The sequence below is a fragment of the Anoplopoma fimbria genome, unplaced genomic scaffold (genome assembly GCF_027596085.1).
Source record: "Anoplopoma fimbria isolate UVic2021 breed Golden Eagle Sablefish unplaced genomic scaffold, Afim_UVic_2022 Un_contig_9112_pilon_pilon, whole genome shotgun sequence".
Lineage (NCBI taxonomy): Eukaryota > Metazoa > Chordata > Actinopteri > Perciformes > Anoplopomatidae > Anoplopoma > Anoplopoma fimbria.
In genome coordinates, this window is record NW_026553778.1 from 1 (window position 1) to 4,151 (window position 4,151).

General features: G+C 43.7%; 9 non-coding genes across 9 annotated transcripts; all 9 read left to right on the top strand.

Moving 5' to 3' along the window:
- Positions 1 to 44: 44 nt before the first annotated feature.
- On the top strand, positions 45 to 163 carry LOC129116813 (5S ribosomal RNA). Its single transcript, XR_008533691.1, has one exon. It is a non-coding gene; the product is annotated as a 5S ribosomal RNA (ribosomal RNA).
- Positions 164 to 543: 380 nt separating this feature from the next.
- Positions 544 to 662, top strand: LOC129116819 (5S ribosomal RNA). Its single transcript, XR_008533696.1, has one exon. It is a non-coding gene; the product is annotated as a 5S ribosomal RNA (ribosomal RNA).
- A 380-nt stretch (positions 663 to 1,042) lies between these two features.
- Positions 1,043 to 1,161, top strand: LOC129116820 (5S ribosomal RNA). Its single transcript, XR_008533697.1, has one exon. It is a non-coding gene; the product is annotated as a 5S ribosomal RNA (ribosomal RNA).
- A 380-nt stretch (positions 1,162 to 1,541) lies between these two features.
- On the top strand, positions 1,542 to 1,660 carry LOC129116821 (5S ribosomal RNA). Its single transcript, XR_008533698.1, has one exon. It is a non-coding gene; the product is annotated as a 5S ribosomal RNA (ribosomal RNA).
- A 380-nt stretch (positions 1,661 to 2,040) lies between these two features.
- LOC129116822 (5S ribosomal RNA) lies at positions 2,041 to 2,159 on the top strand. Its single transcript, XR_008533699.1, has one exon. It is a non-coding gene; the product is annotated as a 5S ribosomal RNA (ribosomal RNA).
- Positions 2,160 to 2,539: 380 nt separating this feature from the next.
- Positions 2,540 to 2,657, top strand: LOC129116816 (5S ribosomal RNA). Its single transcript, XR_008533694.1, has one exon. It is a non-coding gene; the product is annotated as a 5S ribosomal RNA (ribosomal RNA).
- Positions 2,658 to 3,037: 380 nt separating this feature from the next.
- LOC129116814 (5S ribosomal RNA) lies at positions 3,038 to 3,156 on the top strand. Its single transcript, XR_008533692.1, has one exon. It is a non-coding gene; the product is annotated as a 5S ribosomal RNA (ribosomal RNA).
- Positions 3,157 to 3,536: 380 nt separating this feature from the next.
- LOC129116815 (5S ribosomal RNA) lies at positions 3,537 to 3,655 on the top strand. Its single transcript, XR_008533693.1, has one exon. It is a non-coding gene; the product is annotated as a 5S ribosomal RNA (ribosomal RNA).
- Positions 3,656 to 4,035: 380 nt separating this feature from the next.
- Positions 4,036 to 4,151, top strand: LOC129116818 (5S ribosomal RNA; the record flags this gene model as incomplete). Its single annotated transcript, XR_008533695.1, has 1 exon — positions 4,036 to 4,151. It is a non-coding gene; the product is annotated as a 5S ribosomal RNA (ribosomal RNA).

Below are 4,151 nucleotides of genomic sequence, written 5' to 3' on the forward strand. Positions count from 1 at the left end.
GTGATATAGTATCTTTAAAAGGCCCTTTGGTAGGCACAATATTTGCTTACGGCCATACCACCCTGAACACGCCCGATCTCGTCTGATCTCGGAAGCTAAGCAGGGTCGGGCCTGGTCAGTACTTGGATGGGAGACCGCCTGGGAATACCAGGTGCTGTAAGCTTTTTTCACTCCTCTTTACAAAAAGCAGAGGGCGCTGCTGCTTTTTCAGTGGACACCGACAGGGTGGGAAGGATATAGCTAGATCATGACTTGCCGGTATAGAAATGACACAAATCCAGTTAAATGATGGCTTTCATCATTCCTAAGCTCATCGATCATTTTCTTTTCAATTTTATGCTAACGTATTCTACATTTCAACAGTAAATATTAATATTTTTACTGCACTACATTTGTGATCCTTATAGCCACTTTGTACATTCTGATTTGACATTTAAAAGCTGTGAGTGTGTCTGGCAATCTGCAGGCGCTCCCTGTATAGACGAAAGAGCAAAGCGTGGTGATATAGTATCTTTAAAAGGCCCTTTGGTAGGCGCAATATTTGCTTACGGCCATACCACCCTGAACACGCCCGATCTCGTCTGATCTCGGAAGCTAAGCAGGGTCGGGCCTGGTCAGTACTTGGATGGGAGACCGCCTGGGAATACCAGGTGCTGTAAGCTTTTTTCACTCCTCTTTACAAAAAGCAGAGGGCGCTGCTGCTTTTTCAGTGGACACCGACAGGGTGGGAAGGAAATAGCTAGATCATGACTTGCCGGTATAGAAATGACACAAATCCAGTTAAATGATGGCTTTCATCATTCCTAAGCTCATCGATCATTTTCTTTTCAATTTTATGCTAACGTATTCTACATTTCAACAGTAAATATTAATATTTTTACTGCACTACATTTGTGATCCTTATAGCCACTTTGTACATTCTGATTTGACATTTAAAAGCTGTGAGTGTGTCTGGAAATCTGCAGGCGCTCCCTGTATAGACGAAAGAGCAAAGCGTGGTGATATAGTATCTTTAAAAGGCCCTTTGGTAGGCACAATATTTGCTTACGGCCATACCACCCTGAACACGCCCGATCTCGTCTGATCTCGGAAGCTAAGCAGGGTCGGGCCTGGTCAGTACTTGGATGGGAGACCGCCTGGGAATACCAGGTGCTGTAAGCTTTTTTCACTCCTCTTTACAAAAAGCAGAGGGCGCTGCTGCTTTTTCAGTGGACACCGACAGGGTGGGAAGGAAATAGCTAGATCATGACTTGCCGGTATAGAAATGACACAAATCCAGTTAAATGATGGCTTTCATCATTCCTAAGCTCATCGATCATTTTCTTTTCAATTTTATGCTAACGTATTCTACATTTCAACAGTAAATATTAATATTTTTACTGCACTACATTTGTGATCCTTATAGCCACTTTGTACATTCTGATTTGACATTTAAAAGCTGTGAGTGTGTCTGGCAATCTGCAGGCGCTCCCTGTATAGACGAAAGAGCAAAGCGTGGTGATATAGTATCTTTAAAAGGCCCTTTGGTAGGCGCAATATTTGCTTACGGCCATACCACCCTGAACACGCCCGATCTCGTCTGATCTCGGAAGCTAAGCAGGGTCGGGCCTGGTCAGTACTTGGATGGGAGACCGCCTGGGAATACCAGGTGCTGTAAGCTTTTTTCACTTCTCTTTACAAAAAGCAGAGGGCGCTGCTGCTTTTTCAGTGGACACCGACAGGGTGGGAAGGAAATAGCTAGATCATGACTTGCCGGTATAGAAATGACACAAATCCAGTTAAATGATGGCTTTCATCATTCCTAAGCTCATCGATCATTTTCTTTTCAATTTTATGCTAACGTATTCTACATTTCAACAGTAAATATTAATCTTTTTACTGCACTACATTTGTGATCCTTATAGCCACTTTGTACATTCTGATTTGACATTTAAAAGCTGTGAGTGTGTCTGGCAATCTGCAGGCGCTCCCTGTATAGACGAAAGAGCAAAGCGTGGTGATATAGTATCTTTAAAAGGCCCTTTGGTAGGCACAATATTTGCTTACGGCCATACCACCCTGAACACGCCCGATCTCGTCTGATCTCGGAAGCTAAGCAGGGTCGGGCCTGGTCAGTACTTGGATGGGAGACCGCCTGGGAATACCAGGTGCTGTAAGCTTTTTTCACTCCTCTTTACAAAAAGCAGAGGGCGCTGCTGCTTTTTCAGTGGACACCGACAGGGTGGGAAGGAAATAGCTAGATCATGACTTGCCGGTATAGAAATGACACAAATCCAGTTAAATGATGGCTTTCATCATTCCTAAGCTCATCGATCATTTTCTTTTCAATTTTATGCTAACGTATTCTACATTTCAACAGTAAATATTAATATTTTTACTGCACTACATTTGTGATCCTTATAGCCACTTTGTACATTCTGATTTGACATTTAAAAGCTGTGAGTGTGTCTGGCAATCTGCAGGCGCTCCCTGTATAGACGAAAGAGCAAAGCGTGGTGATATAGTATCTTTAAAAGGCCCTTTGGTAGGCACAATATTTGCTTACGGCCATACCACCTGAACACGCCCGATCTCGTCTGATCTCGGAAGCTAAGCAGGGTCGGGCCTGGTCAGTACTTGGATGGGAGACCGCCTGGGAATACCAGGTGCTGTAAGCTTTTTTCACTCCTCTTTACAAAAAGCAGAGGGCGCTGCTGCTTTTTCAGTGGACACCGACAGGGTGGGAAGGAAATAGCTAGATCATGACTTGCCGGTATAGAAATGACACAAATCCAGTTAAATGATGGCTTTCATCATTCCTAAGCTCATCGATCATTTTCTTTTCAATTTTATGCTAACGTATTCTACATTTCAACAGTAAATATTAATCTTTTTACTGCACTACATTTGTGATCCTTATAGCCACTTTGTACATTCTGATTTGACATTTAAAAGCTGTGAGTGTGTCTGGCAATCTGCAGGCGCTCCCTGTATAGACGAAAGAGCAAAGCGTGGTGATATAGTATCTTTAAAAGGCCCTTTGGTAGGCACAATATTTGCTTACGGCCATACCACCCTGAACACGCCCGATCTCGTCTGATCTCGGAAGCTAAGCAGGGTCGGGCCTGGTCAGTACTTGGATGGGAGACCGCCTGGGAATACCAGGTGCTGTAAGCTTTTTTCACTCCTCTTTACAAAAAGCAGAGGGCGCTGCTGCTTTTTCAGTGGACACCGACAGGGTGGGAAGGAAATAGCTAGATCATGACTTGCCGGTATAGAAATGACACAAATCCAGTTAAATGATGGCTTTCATCATTCCTAAGCTCATCGATCATTTTCTTTTCAATTTTATGCTAACGTATTCTACATTTCAACAGTAAATATTAATCTTTTTACTGCACTACATTTGTGATCCTTATAGCCACTTTGTACATTCTGATTTGACATTTAAAAGCTGTGAGTGTGTCTGGCAATCTGCAGGCGCTCCCTGTATAGACGAAAGAGCAAAGCGTGGTGATATAGTATCTTTAAAAGGCCCTTTGGTAGGCACAATATTTGCTTACGGCCATACCACCCTGAACACGCCCGATCTCGTCTGATCTCGGAAGCTAAGCAGGGTCGGGCCTGGTCAGTACTTGGATGGGAGACCGCCTGGGAATACCAGGTGCTGTAAGCTTTTTTCACTCCTCTTTACAAAAAGCAGAGGGCGCTGCTGCTTTTTCAGTGGACACCGACAGGGTGGGAAGGAAATAGCTAGATCATGACTTGCCGGTATAGAAATGACACAAATCCAGTTAAATGATGGCTTTCATCATTCCTAAGCTCATCGATCATTTTCTTTTCAATTTTATGCTAACGTATTCTACATTTCAACAGTAAATATTAATCTTTTTACTGCACTACATTTGTGATCCTTATAGCCACTTTGTACATTCTGATTTGACATTTAAAAGCTGTGAGTGTGTCTGGAAATCTGCAGGCGCTCCCTGTATAGACGAAAGAGCAAAGCGTGGTGATATAGTATCTTTAAAAGGCCCTTTGGTAGGCACAATATTTGCTTACGGCCATACCACCCTGAACACGCCCGATCTCGTCTGATCTCGGAAGCTAAGCAGGGTCGGGCCTGGTCAGTACTTGGATGGGAGACCGCCTGGGAATACCAGGTGCTGTAA